The sequence below is a fragment of the Eptesicus fuscus genome, chromosome 17, assembly GCF_027574615.1.
Source record: "Eptesicus fuscus isolate TK198812 chromosome 17, DD_ASM_mEF_20220401, whole genome shotgun sequence".
NCBI lineage: Eukaryota > Metazoa > Chordata > Mammalia > Chiroptera > Vespertilionidae > Eptesicus > Eptesicus fuscus.
The window spans coordinates 39,145,222-39,158,090 of NC_072489.1; positions in this window are offsets into that span (position 1 = coordinate 39,145,222).

Consider the following 12,869-nt stretch of genomic DNA (forward strand, 5'->3'; position numbering starts at 1 on the left):
TCTATAGTCTTTATCCAATGCAGGGGATTCTCTTCTATGTCTGGTTTGTTAAGTGTATATAATATGTAGTTGTGGTTTTTGGGGCTTGTGTTTCTAGGCTGGAGGCAGAGCACTGAAAATCAGGGAAGCAGGGTGATAAGAAGGTTGGCTGGGGAGGTAGCCTGGGAATATCAGAAGAAAGAATTGAGGCCAAGCATGCAGGCTGGGGGATGACGGAGCTTCCTGCCCCAAGGGACGGCCATGATGCTAACAGTTACTCCTCATACTCTGCCCTCGTGATGGGCCTTTGAAGGTAGCAATGCAAAACTTGGCTCTAGTTATAGTTCTTTTTCTTCTTTTATTGATTTAAATAAACAATTCTGGATTTTCAAGAAGCATTTGGAGATTCTTGAATTGGAGCAGATAACTGAAACCTCATCCCTTTTCACGTGAAAGCTTTTTGGAGGTGGATCTGATCCCGGATTCCCATTCCAATCAAGCTGCTGTGAAAGCCACTTGTTCTTGCTGTGGGCAGATCAAGCCTCGTTTTCCCCCTGATGGAAATTCAGGAAGGAAACCGAATAATTCCCAACAGAGACAAGAGTTGACCACAGTACCATCCAAAAGGGCTTTTAAAGATTTCAATCTTGCATGTGAGAACACTGGCAGCGAGGTTGGTTCCTTGCTCTACATTGTCAGCTGGACAGAAGGCTTGGGCGGAGATGCGGTCTGCCATTTTGACAGGAGGTTCTTTCTGGATGGAGGAGAAGTTGCAATGGAAACTTTGCTGAGGGGCACTTCAACACTGGGAAACCTCTGTGAAAGTGTTTGTGACAAGCATCCAAAATAAAGTGCTAAACTCTCATGCATAGATATTTCTCAATAAGCGACCTTGCTCATACTGTGGGCCTGGTGGAAGGAAGGGGCATCAAGATTACCCAGTGCGGCATCTATCGATTGCTCTTCTACCCCTGCTGTGCATGGTGGCTTTGGGGGTTCTGGTTTTGTTTCTATCATGAGTGAAGGGAAACTGGCCAACATGCCCCTGAAAAACCAAGAGTTGACTTGCTTCACTTCTTAATTTCATGCTTAAGATGGGTGAGGAAAACCAGTGCTAAGCAACCTGTCAACGGGGGGAATTTAAACAAGCTGGTAACGTGTCAGACGGCTTTGGAATAGCCTCAGAGGTGGCGAGTAAACAAAATCTAGGAAGAAAAGTTGAAGGCACTGGCATGGCTCAGCCTTAAAAAGAGAAGATGATGGGCTGACGAAGCGACTGTGCCTAGTCCAGTAAACCAGATTATATACGCAGTCCCAGAACACCTCCCGGGCTCACCGGATGGCGGTGTACTGGGCGGAAGCAGGGGCCTTAGGGTCAGGAGGACAATGCTCCAGTCCCACCTCCGCCGACCGGTGATCTTGGCAGTCTCCCTGTCTGCCTCAGTTTCCACCCCCGTAAAAGCAAACAGCTGGGTGACTTTGGGATGCTAAGGCAAGACCTCCTTTAAGGCTCACAAAGAAGAAATGTCTAGATGTTTCAAACCACTCCAAAGGTATAGTACTTTCAAATTATGACATAATAAATGCATTTATTTAGTGAGCAGAATCATTCAAAGATGGAGCTTGCTGGGAAAAAGAATAATAAGAGAGGGCTCCGCGCTAAGAGTTTGGGAACCAGTCTGTATGTAGGACACTCCGGAGGAGGGATGGTACCTGCTTCATCCAAGAGACCTTAGCACCCAGCTTGGCACCTCCCCAAGTTCTCGTTACGGTTCAAACATACACGGATGCCGAGAGAACACAGCCTAAGCTTCCATGTGCCCATCATCCAGCTCCCACCCACTGACCTGTACACCTCCTCTCAGATCATTTTGAAACAGTTCCCACACATCATATAACTTCACCCACCAGTATTCCAATGTGTCACTCTGAAAGATGGGTATTTTACACACAGAATAGCATCACACCTGAAAAATGAACAATACTTTCTTAAATAGCATGTCCATTCAGTATTCAAATTTCCCTAATTGTGTCCTAAAAATGTTTTTTTTTTAGAGTTTGTTTACATTAGGATCTAAACATTGCAATTGGGTGATATGTATATTGTTTTCTGTAATTACCCCTCCCCGCCACCCCCCTCCGCCCGGCCACACCCACCCACCTGTGATTTGCTTGTTGAAGGAGTTGGTCTCTTGTCCCAGCGTTTCCCACAGTTGGTATATTGCTAGTTGCCTCTCCACAGTATTTCAAAGGAAATACATGAGCTTTGTATTTCCTACAAAATGGTAGTTAAGTCAAAAGGCTTGATCAGGTTTAGGTCCTTTTTGAATTTTTAAGAATGCTTCATAGGTAGTTTTCTGTATTTACATCAGAAGGCATATAATGTCCTTTTATATATATATTTTTTTAATGTTAGCAACCATTGATGATCATTGCCTAGATCCATGATTTCATTGCAAGTTGCAAAAATGTTGATATGCTAACTTCATTTCTTAGCTTCATCTCTTCATTTATTCGCGGACACATTTCTATAAAGAACCACTTCCCCTCAGCAACCTGGTTATCCCTATCCCGACACACAGCTGGAAAGCGATGGCAGAGTAAATGCTGTTTCTTTCCCTTTCTTTACCAGTTTCAAAATAATAGGCTAGCATCCTTCAAAAGATGACAAATGAGGGTTTAAAAAGTGCTATTACAGACTCCTGGCTTTAAATATATTCAAGGAATTTGAGTTCAGTGAAGTTATAATCCTTATTAATTATTCTATCACTGGCCACCGGGATTGTAGGGACATTTGGCCCAACTCCAGTGGTGTTTGAGGTTCTTACTTTCTTTTTTTCTTTCCAGTCTTATTAAGATATAACTGACATACAAAATTGCATTAATTTAAAGTGTGAAACACAATGATTTGATGCATGTATATACTGCAAAATAATTACCACAGTAAGTTTAGCTAATATCCATCACCTCACATAGTTACAATTGTTTTCTTATGTTGAGAACTTTCGAGATTTACACTCTTAGGAACTTTCAAACACCTAACACAGCACTCGTAACTGCAGTCACCATGCTGTCCTTTACAGCCCAGCACTTGCTCATCTCATTCCTGGAAGTTTGTGACAGGTTCTTACTTTCCGTCGACTCCGCTTCTGAGATAATGTCTACGGTCCTTGTTAGCGCTGACCTCAGACCTGGGACACAGGAGCCCTGTCCTTGGCTTCCCCTAGCAACACAGGGACACCAGGTGCTTTTTTTTCTTTGGGGTCTAACAGGAAAATTTTCTGAAAGGTGAGTGACTGATTGAGTCAAGGAGGGAGGGGATGTGTGTGGGACCAACGGATCCCCTCAGGCCCGAGGATGAGGGCTGAGACTGCCACTGAATGGGGTGGGTGTGTGGGGAATGGGTGACAATAACCACAGCTTCTGCCCTGGGGAGTCCGGAAAAGAGTGCCTGCTTCAGTTTAAAGGTGGCCTCTCACGTCAACCCAAATGGGCATCTAGACTGACAGATTTCCCGATAACTACCTTCCCGCCCATCCCCATCCCCACTCCCTGCTCCTCAGCTGGGTGGTGCAGTTTCGAGAGGCACCTAGGACTGACAAGTAAGGTATAGGGGAGGGTAACCTGACACCCTAACTCCAGGGGAGCTTGACTGGGTTACTCCCTATCCTGGGTTTGGGTGCACCGAGTCACCACCAGTCACCACCCAGGAGTCCCGGGCCTGGGGCCAGCTTCTGCTCTGCCCAGCCCCAGCATATCCTCGCTTCATCTGACTCCGGTGCCAGATGCAGGACGGAGCTGAGAACCGGGGGTCTTTAGCTTCCAGGTCTCTCAGAGGCTGTGGGGGAAGAGAAAGGCTTGGGTGGGAGCATGGGGCAGAGGTGAATATACCTTCATGTATAGCTTTAAGCATTCAGACTTATGACACATGGGGCAATATTGGCACTTTTGCAAATGCCAGGGCAGTGTGGTCCTTCTGGCTCAGACATCCCGAGTCAGTGTTTGAAGTGAGAAGAGGTAGACTTCACAGACTCCTGGCTTTAAATATATGCAAGGAATTTGAGTTCAGTGAAGTTATAATCCTTATTAATTATTCTATCACTGGCCACCGGGATTGTAGGGACATTTGGCCCAACTCCAGTGGTGTTTGAGGTTCCTACTTTCTTTTTTCCTTCCCAGTCTTATTAAGATATAACTGACATACAAAATTGCATTAGTTTAAGGTGTGTAACATAATGATTTGATACATGTATATACTGCAAAATAATTACCACAGTAAGTTTAGCTAATATCCATCACCTCACATAGTTACAATTGTTTTCTTATGTTGAGAACTTTTGAGATTTACACTCTTAGGAACTTTCAAACACCTAACACAGCACTCGTAACTGCAGTCACCATGCTGTCCTTTACAGCCCAGCACTTGCTCATCTCATTCCTGGAAGTTTGTGACAGGTTCTTACTGGTTTTGTTTTGTTTTTATAGATTTCATTTCTTTGTTGAAATTATCTTTTCATATTTGTGAAAACATATTTTCTTTAACATGTTTATAATCCCTATTATAAAGTCCTTGTCTGCTAGCTCAATTATCAGAATCATTTGTGGGTCTGCTTTTTCTCTGAATTATTCATCATATTTTTCTGCTCTTTGCAGTATCTTATAGCTGTATAAAATAACCGTGGGGGTTTACATGATGTTAGTTTTCTCCAGTGATGATGCTCTTTTGCTTCTGTTAGCAAATAGGGTGAGGGACCGATCACCTCAATCTGGCCAGGGATTCAGCTGCGTCGCGGCTGGATGGCAGTTTTAATAGTCCCAGTCCAACTTCGAGTCATCTTGTTCCTTGGGGGAGCCCACTCAGTCTTTTGACTGACAGCCTGCCAGGTCTTCTCAACCCTTAAAGCCTGTGGAAGGTTCTGTTCTGTTCTTAGGAGCTTAAGCATTTTGGTCTCTTGCCCCACACAGTTTCAAAATGTAGCAAATGTCCTGAAGGGGATAGCCATCTTATGTTTGATGCGGCCCTCCTCCCTGCAAAAGGATTTTGTTTCCTGTGTACTATAAATCTGTGGGAAATTTCCCTCTGCTATTAGACCCCTGCAGCCCAGCCTCTCCTGCTCCATCCCAGAATTCAGCAAATGTCCCTGGGGAAAAAGGACCATGTGCCTAGAGAAGTGATGGGCAACCTTTGAGCTTGGTGTGTCAAACTTCGCCAAAAAACTGAGCATAACTCAGGTAGTGTGTCACTTGGAGGAAAAAACATTATTTCGCGATATTTATAGTTTAAATAACATACATGTATAATTGTTATATATAATTGTATTTAATAAACCAACAACTAAATATTTAACTTACCTGCTTAGTGACTTCTTTGTTCATCCATCAGTCGGTTTCTTTTGTTGGTCTTGATATTATTTAGCTTGTGTGGGGTGCCGTGAACTAAGATAAGTGAGGGGAAGGGGGAATTCTTTAACTAACCTGCCTATTAGTGACTTTTCTGTTGCTGAATTTCATTGGCTAAATCTTCAATTGAAGGTTGGTATTTTGTACACTTCAGGCCCAAGCAAGCGCTACTAACTTCATCTGTCAATCTGTTTCTTTTGTTGGTTTTCATATTATTTAACACTGAGAATAAGACCTCACAAAAGTATGTAGAGGGAAAAATTGTGAGTAAAGCCATTGCTATATTTTTCAGGGTGCTAAAAGTGTCTGGTAGTCGGTTCCAGGCACTCCAAATTTCCTGTTCGTAGTGGCACTCCTCTTGATTCTCCAAGCGGCACCTTTCTAGATTCTCAAGCTTTGACCTCAAGTCGACAAACACCTAAGCCCAGATACTGTCTTGAAATTCTGCAAGTTGCATCTCCAAATCATCAATTTGCATCCATTGGAAACCATTTAATTCCAAACTACTGTAGACTACTACATCAGGATACTTAATTATTTTCATGGTCTAGACTTCTAAATTGACTAAATCTATCACTAAACTGGTCAAGTGACGAGTCTAAAACATGCTGGTACTTCATATGCAAGAGTTCCATTTCATTTTGTACAGCTGCACTGGCCTTCTCAAAATACTTTGTTACTCGAGGAAAATACTTGTAAGTTTTAGTTTCTACATCTCGCTTGAAAATTTTAACTTTACTTTCAAAAGCTTTTATGGCCAAAACCGGTTTGGCTCAGTGGATGGAGCGTCGGCCTGCGGACTGAGGGGTCCCGGGTTCGATTCCGGTCAGGGGCATGTACCTTGGTTGCGGGCACATCCCCATTGGGGGGTGTGCAGGAGGCAGCTGATCGATGTCTCTCTCTCATCAATGTTTCTGACTCTCTGTCCCTCTCCCTTCCTCTCTGTGGAAAATCAAGAAAATATATTAAAAAAAAAAAAAAAAGCTTTTATGTATCTAAACATAACGTCAATACTTTTGCCAAAACCTTGTAACTTTAAGTTCAGTTCATTAATATGAACAGAGAGATCTGTAAAAAACATCAGGGTGTTGACCCACTTATCATCATTAAGCTGAGGAAAGTTTCCCAGATCCTTTTCATCAAGAAATACCTTAATTTCTTCAGAGCACTCCATAAAGCGCTCAAGAATTTTGCCTCGGCTCAGCCATCTTACGTTATTGTACATCAGCAGTCCACTGTAGGTGGAATCAACCTCCAGTAAAAGTGCCGAAAATTCTCGCTTGTGAAGGGGGCAAGCAGCTATTAAATTAACTATTTTTGTAACAACTGACATTAAGTCATTTAACCTTTTGCACTTGGATGTCGAGTGTGACTCTACATAGTTAGCATCGGTAGCATAGAAATTAAAATTGCAAGCGAGTGCAAAGGGTTAAGTCGGTGAATCCTGCCTTGGCACATAAAGCCTCCTGATGGATAATACAATGAAAAGGCACAGTCAGATGTCCAATAGCTTCTGTAAACAATTTGACAAATCTGCCTTTTTCCCCCACCATATTTGGTGCCCCATCTGTCGTCACTGACACAACTTTAGAGATATCAATGCTTAGGTCACGAAATGTTTGTATAACAACCTTACATATTTCGCTTCCTGATTTACTTGTTGACACTGATACTAACTTTATCAACTCTTCTCTCATTGTGAGACCATCAGAATATCGACCAATAATGGCCAACTGAGCATGTGATGTGACATCAGTTTCATCAAGAGAGATCGAAAAATATTTACACTTCCTTATGTCTCTCTTTAATTGATGTTGTACGTTTGTGTTCAGTCTCATTATTCGGTCTTTTATGATATTTCTACTGAGTGGTAACTCAGATATTCTCTTAATAATTGCATATTTATTCTGCATATCGTGAAATAGAACTGGTGCACATCTTAGGAGAGTTTCTTTAATAAATTTTCCCTCACTGAGCACTTTTCCATGCTGAGCTATAGAGTGAGCAATGCTCAAACTTACAGATGTTAAATTTGTAGAGCCTTTCATAAATTTAAGGATGGAATTAGATTGGCTCTTATAAAGGTGTAGCTGCCTAGAAATGTATTCCTTCCTTTCATCCTCACTTTTTTCCAAGAGCTGGGAATGATTAGTTTAAAAATGTCTTTTTATATTCCACGTTCAGTACATAGAACGCAAAATGATCTGCGATCTTTTTCTATAAAGCCATACATCTCGGTCCATGTCTCTTGAAAGGGTCGGCCACTGCTACTACCACTTCCTTTACTTAACCTTAGCTTTTTATTTTTTGGGTTCTCCATCAGGGGGGCAGTGACAGAAGATAGAATTATAGATAGCTTGTTAGGCCTGCAGGCAATTAGGGGTTAACTAGCCTAACTAACCACAAAATGGTGCATATAACTGTCTTTTAGGAAAGGGCAGGGTTAATAAGCAGAAATAGGGGTTAATAAGGATGCACAACAGTAATAGTGGTGAAATGGAGTTTGCACTATGGAGCAAGATGGTGTACCTTATGTGAATTAAAATGGCTGCCGCTATTTCTAATGGCGGGAAACGGCACCCATAGCATGCCACAAACCCTTGCCTCTCCCAGCCTCCCCCTCACTTATCTCAGTAATGATGGATTAGAAATCCATGACACCCCAGAACAGTAGATAATGGTTGCTGTGGTTAACTGTTATTTGGTTACTGGTAATGGCAGGGCCCCCAGAGATGCGCCCCCCGCTGCGTTCCGCTGCTCCCTGCTCTGCCGGCGGAAGAGAGGACAAAGATCCCGGCTTAACCGGAAGTCCCAGAACTAGACGCTCTGTGCCAGACTTCTGTTGTTTTGGCCTATAGACCTCCGGCACAGAGTGTCTAATAGAGGAGGATGAAACATTTGTGACTAGAGTCTTGGAGTTAGAGTCTAACTCCAAGACTCTAGTCGCAAATGTTTCATCCTCAGGAGCAGCAAATGTTTTATCCTCGGCATGTGGCCGCCTCAGCGGCCGCGTGTCATCAGAAATGGCTACCCGTGTCAGTGCTGACACGCGTGTCATAGGTTCGCCATCACTGGCCTAGAGTCCTGTAGATTCCAATGTTACACTCCTCTAGATCATGTTGATCATCAAGTCCCTCCTGGTCTCCTTTTGTCCGAGTGAAGACCTTATGCCCAGACCAAGCTCTATCTAGGCCTGCACCCAGATTTGGCAACACCCCCCCCCCCCCCCGCCAGGGAAGAAAATTATCAAAGATTATCAGCTCATTTACAAAGGACTCTCTCCTACCCAGAATTCTAGTTCATTAGTCCTCATTGCTGCCACATCAATCCAATGCCTTTAAAAATATGATTTTATAATTTACCCAATGTTTCTAGTTGTTTCAGCAGGAACAGTGGATTGTTGCTACATACCCCATCCTATCCAGAAGAAGTCCTATGAAATTATTTCAAGATTTAACCACAGTCCGGCCGGTGTGGCTCCGTGGTTTAGCATTAACCCATGAACCAAGAGGTCACTGGTTTGATTCACATGCCCGGGTTGTGGGCTCGATCCTCAGCAGGGGGCGTGTTTCTCTCTTTCTACCCCTCTCACTTTCTCTCTCTCTAAAGATCAGAAAAAAACATATTTAAAAAAAAAACATTTAACCACAGTATGGTCATGCAGATATGATCTGAATGCCTGGACATATGGATGATGTATGGCTGAACGAGCCCAATCATGCCAAGGCCCTCCTCTTTATCACTACATGCAGCAAGGGGACAGGCAGCCCAAGTGGCCCAACCACAGTCCTTCTGCACTAGAACGTGGAGCCAAGAACCTTTTAATACTTGGGAGGTGGGGAAAGCTCTGAGAAGAGGTTGGAGGTTCCACTGGTTATGTCCCATGAGCATGGAAGAAGCCAGTTTCCAGCAGGAGGAAATGAAGCCCTCCCACATGTAGAAGAGGCAAAGGAGCTTCCAGGGGCTAGATCCGTGGTCGGCAAACTGCGGCTCTCGAGCCACATGTGGCTCTTTGGCCCCTTGAGTGTGGCTCTTCCACAAAATACCACTGCCTGGGTGAGTCTATTTTGAAGAAGTGGCGTTAGAAGAAGTTTAAGTTTAAAAAATTTGGCTCTCAGAAGAAATTTCAGTAGTTGTACTGTTGATATTTGGCTCTGTTGACTAATGAGTTTGCCGACCACTGGGCTAGATGCTGTCAGCCCTGACTCCTGTCGTTGGTGCTCACTGTGGTTTGCTTACCTGAGCCACACACATTAATTACTCTTTTTTGCTGAGCTAGTTCCTGTCTCCTGAGAAGCTGGGCGAGCTTTCTTTTTCCTTCCTTCCTTCCTTCCTTCCTTCCTTCCTTCCTTCCTTCCTTCCTTCCTTCCTTCCTTCCATTTTATTTTGGCCTTGAGCTTTCTGAGGTACCCTGTATCCATATTATACATTATCCTTTTCTTCTTAAGCAAAGTGGAGGTGGTTTATGTTACCTGTAACTCAAAGAGCCTTAAATAAGACTGCTTCTTGAATGATGGGCAGGCTTAGAAGGACCTGGTGAAAGTAGCTCCCTCACTGCTCAGAAGGAAGAGGGAGCGGAGGGATGGTGATACTGCTGAGACCTCTACTTTGATCACGAGACCTCACCCCAAAGAGAAGAGGATGCTTCTGGATTCTGGAAATTCAACCCTGTGGGAGGAACTTCAGACTTGCTTGAGAAATCAAATCTGACTGCCAAAGCCATGCTATGCTGTTTCACTTGAATCAAGCTGGGAAACTGTCCTCACACCGGACAATGCTCACAGGTGGGAAGGAATACAAGCAGGGGAATTCCTGTGTTTGCACATTTTACCCACTCCTGGGCTCCGGACTTGCAGGCGAGCCTGAAGTTTACACCAGAGGGTAAATAAGATAGCTATTTGGACATCACACACCACTTTGCCAGTTTCCGTTCTCTTGAATTATTTACCATCTAATTGTCTGCATTGAAACAGAATCTGGAAACACAGTCAGCGATGTAGCCTTATTTGCGAGTTAGAGAAGGGAAACCAGTTTGGTGAAGTACCTGGAGCAGATGCCCCTCTGGTTTTCTGAAGTTCTCCTGCAAAGTGGATGAAACCAGCTCAGCAACAGAGAGCCCAGGCTAGAGGCTCCCTGCAGCTGCCAGTCCAGCCTCTCCTCTGAGGCCACAATCCCCAAACAGGCAGAGGCCGGGGTTCCTGTCTGAACTTAGGCCCTGCGCCTTGATTTCTTGTCTGCAAAAGGCAGGCTGCAAAGGGGGATGGGATGGAAAAATAAGCCTCTCTTTTGATTTCAAAAACTGTTATCACAAATTTTATTTTCACCATTGTACCAAGAATTTCCCAGAGGAATAAAGATCAGTAGCGATGAAAACAAGAAAAATAGTCTAAAAATAATTCAAGCAGTAAAATAGTTTGGGAAACTTAGAAGAATATAATGACAAATAAAACTCACTAACAGCCTCCCTTCTCAGTAAGAATCACTCATGATACTTTGATATATTTCCTTCCAGTCTTTTTTCTGACCAAATATATATGTTATATTGTTGGGAAATGTCAATTATACTTCTTTCACAGTCTAGCTTTTTTCTATTCAACGTTTTGTGGTGAGCCTCTACCGTATGTCAATACTCTTTGATTTTTAATGGCTCATTGTTTTCAAATAGTTCACTATAAAGAGATATAAAATTCAAATATTATTAATTAGGATTCAATTTGATTTCACATTACAATCTAATCAGGGTACCACAAAGGATGCTGATAACAATACATTCACAGACCAGATGGAGAGGATGAGGAGCAGACCTGGAAGCAATTCTTCCCTCCCAGGACAAGTTCCCACTGCACAGCGAGCCCACTGCACTGGCCCCTGAACAGGAAGCGAGAGAAAGGGAGAGATGGATGGATGGATCGTCAAGGCAAGGGGTGTATGTAAGCAACAGGTGAGGGTGCATGAGCGGGGAGCGGATCCTAGAAAGCTCATGGCCCTGATCACAGAATTTGCGTGTGACTGCTATCATGCTAGTCCATGTGTTATGATGGCCTAACAATTATAGGCCATGTGACACCTCTGTATTCATATTCCCTTCCCTTTCTCTAAGTATAGTTCTTCCTTTTACATAGGTGAAATCTAAACTATGAATATTTTTATACCTGTTGTGTGTTTTTTTCATATGTACAAATTCAGTCTTTGGGTTTTATTTGTGTAAGTTTAGGATAGAGGAAAAGGAACTGTGTATCAGTAGAAAAAGACAAGTTATCCACTCACTAGTTAGGGTCCTGTTTATACCACCAATTTAAACTCAAATCAACATGATTTGAAATTTGCAGAAAAACAGTCCATTTCCAACAAATAATTTTCAGGAGGGGGGATGGCAGAGAAGGTAGACACACAATGTGGAGATAGCCAATGCCTCCCTTTTCTTCATAGGCAACAAGGGGGAGGGGGAAAGGGGTAAGTAAAGGCATGTCGGGCAACGTTGGAGAAGCATCCACACCTGCTCATTATATCAAGTGTCTAGAGACGCTCTAAATAATTCAGGTGCGGCCGGCTCCCTCCAGGGGCAGGTGTTGAGGAGAGTTTCCAGACAAGCATCTCCTCTTGCAAAACTGGAGCAGACTGAGGATCTGATTACTCGCAAAGGGGTCCAGTTAGTAGCTATGGCAACCTCCTTCTTCAGCCTTCCTTACAACTTGCCTTGGACTAAGGTACAAGAAGCTTCTGGGAAAACGCTGCTACTATAGCCTGTTGTGGTGGTTATGAGCATTGACACCCAGTTTCTGGGTTCTAATCCAAGTCCTACCACTTCCAACTGTGTGGCCTTAGGCAATTTACTCACCCTCTCTGATCCTCACTTTCTGCTCCTGTCAAATAGGAGATCACAATGCCCTCACTCGTATTGTTGTGGCATAAGGCTTTTATTCTAGTGCCTGGTACACTGTAGATATCTCTTAAGAGTGTCTCCACCTGATTTTCTAGAAATGGATGTTTGGACTTTAAATAAAAGCGTAATATCCAGAACTAAGAGAAAGCTACTCCTTAGAACAGAATCAATAATAACAGCAGTTATTGAAGGTTTACCATATGCCAGATATTGTGCCGAGTGCTTTACCTATAATCTCACAAAGCCCATTTATAGATAAGCATTATCAAAGTTCAGAGAACTTAAGACTTTCCCCAGGTCAAACAGCAAGTAAGTGGCGGAACCCAGATCCAAACCCCGCTCTGTCTCTCATCCCCCAAAAAGCCTGTGTCCTTGCCTCTAGGTGAGTGGGTCTCAGGGAGTTGTTTTACTGTGCCAGCACTCCTCTAGGTGAGCATGGCGGGGTGGTGATGGGGCGGGGTTGCAGGCACCAGGACTTGAGGGAGGGCTGACCTCCTTAGGTCTGTGGGGCCAGACTGCCCCCTAGTGTTGGAGGAGTCTTAGGGCAAGATGAAATAAAGAGTGAGTTGCTTTTCTTCAGAGGTGGCAGTGAACTCTCCTCCCTTCC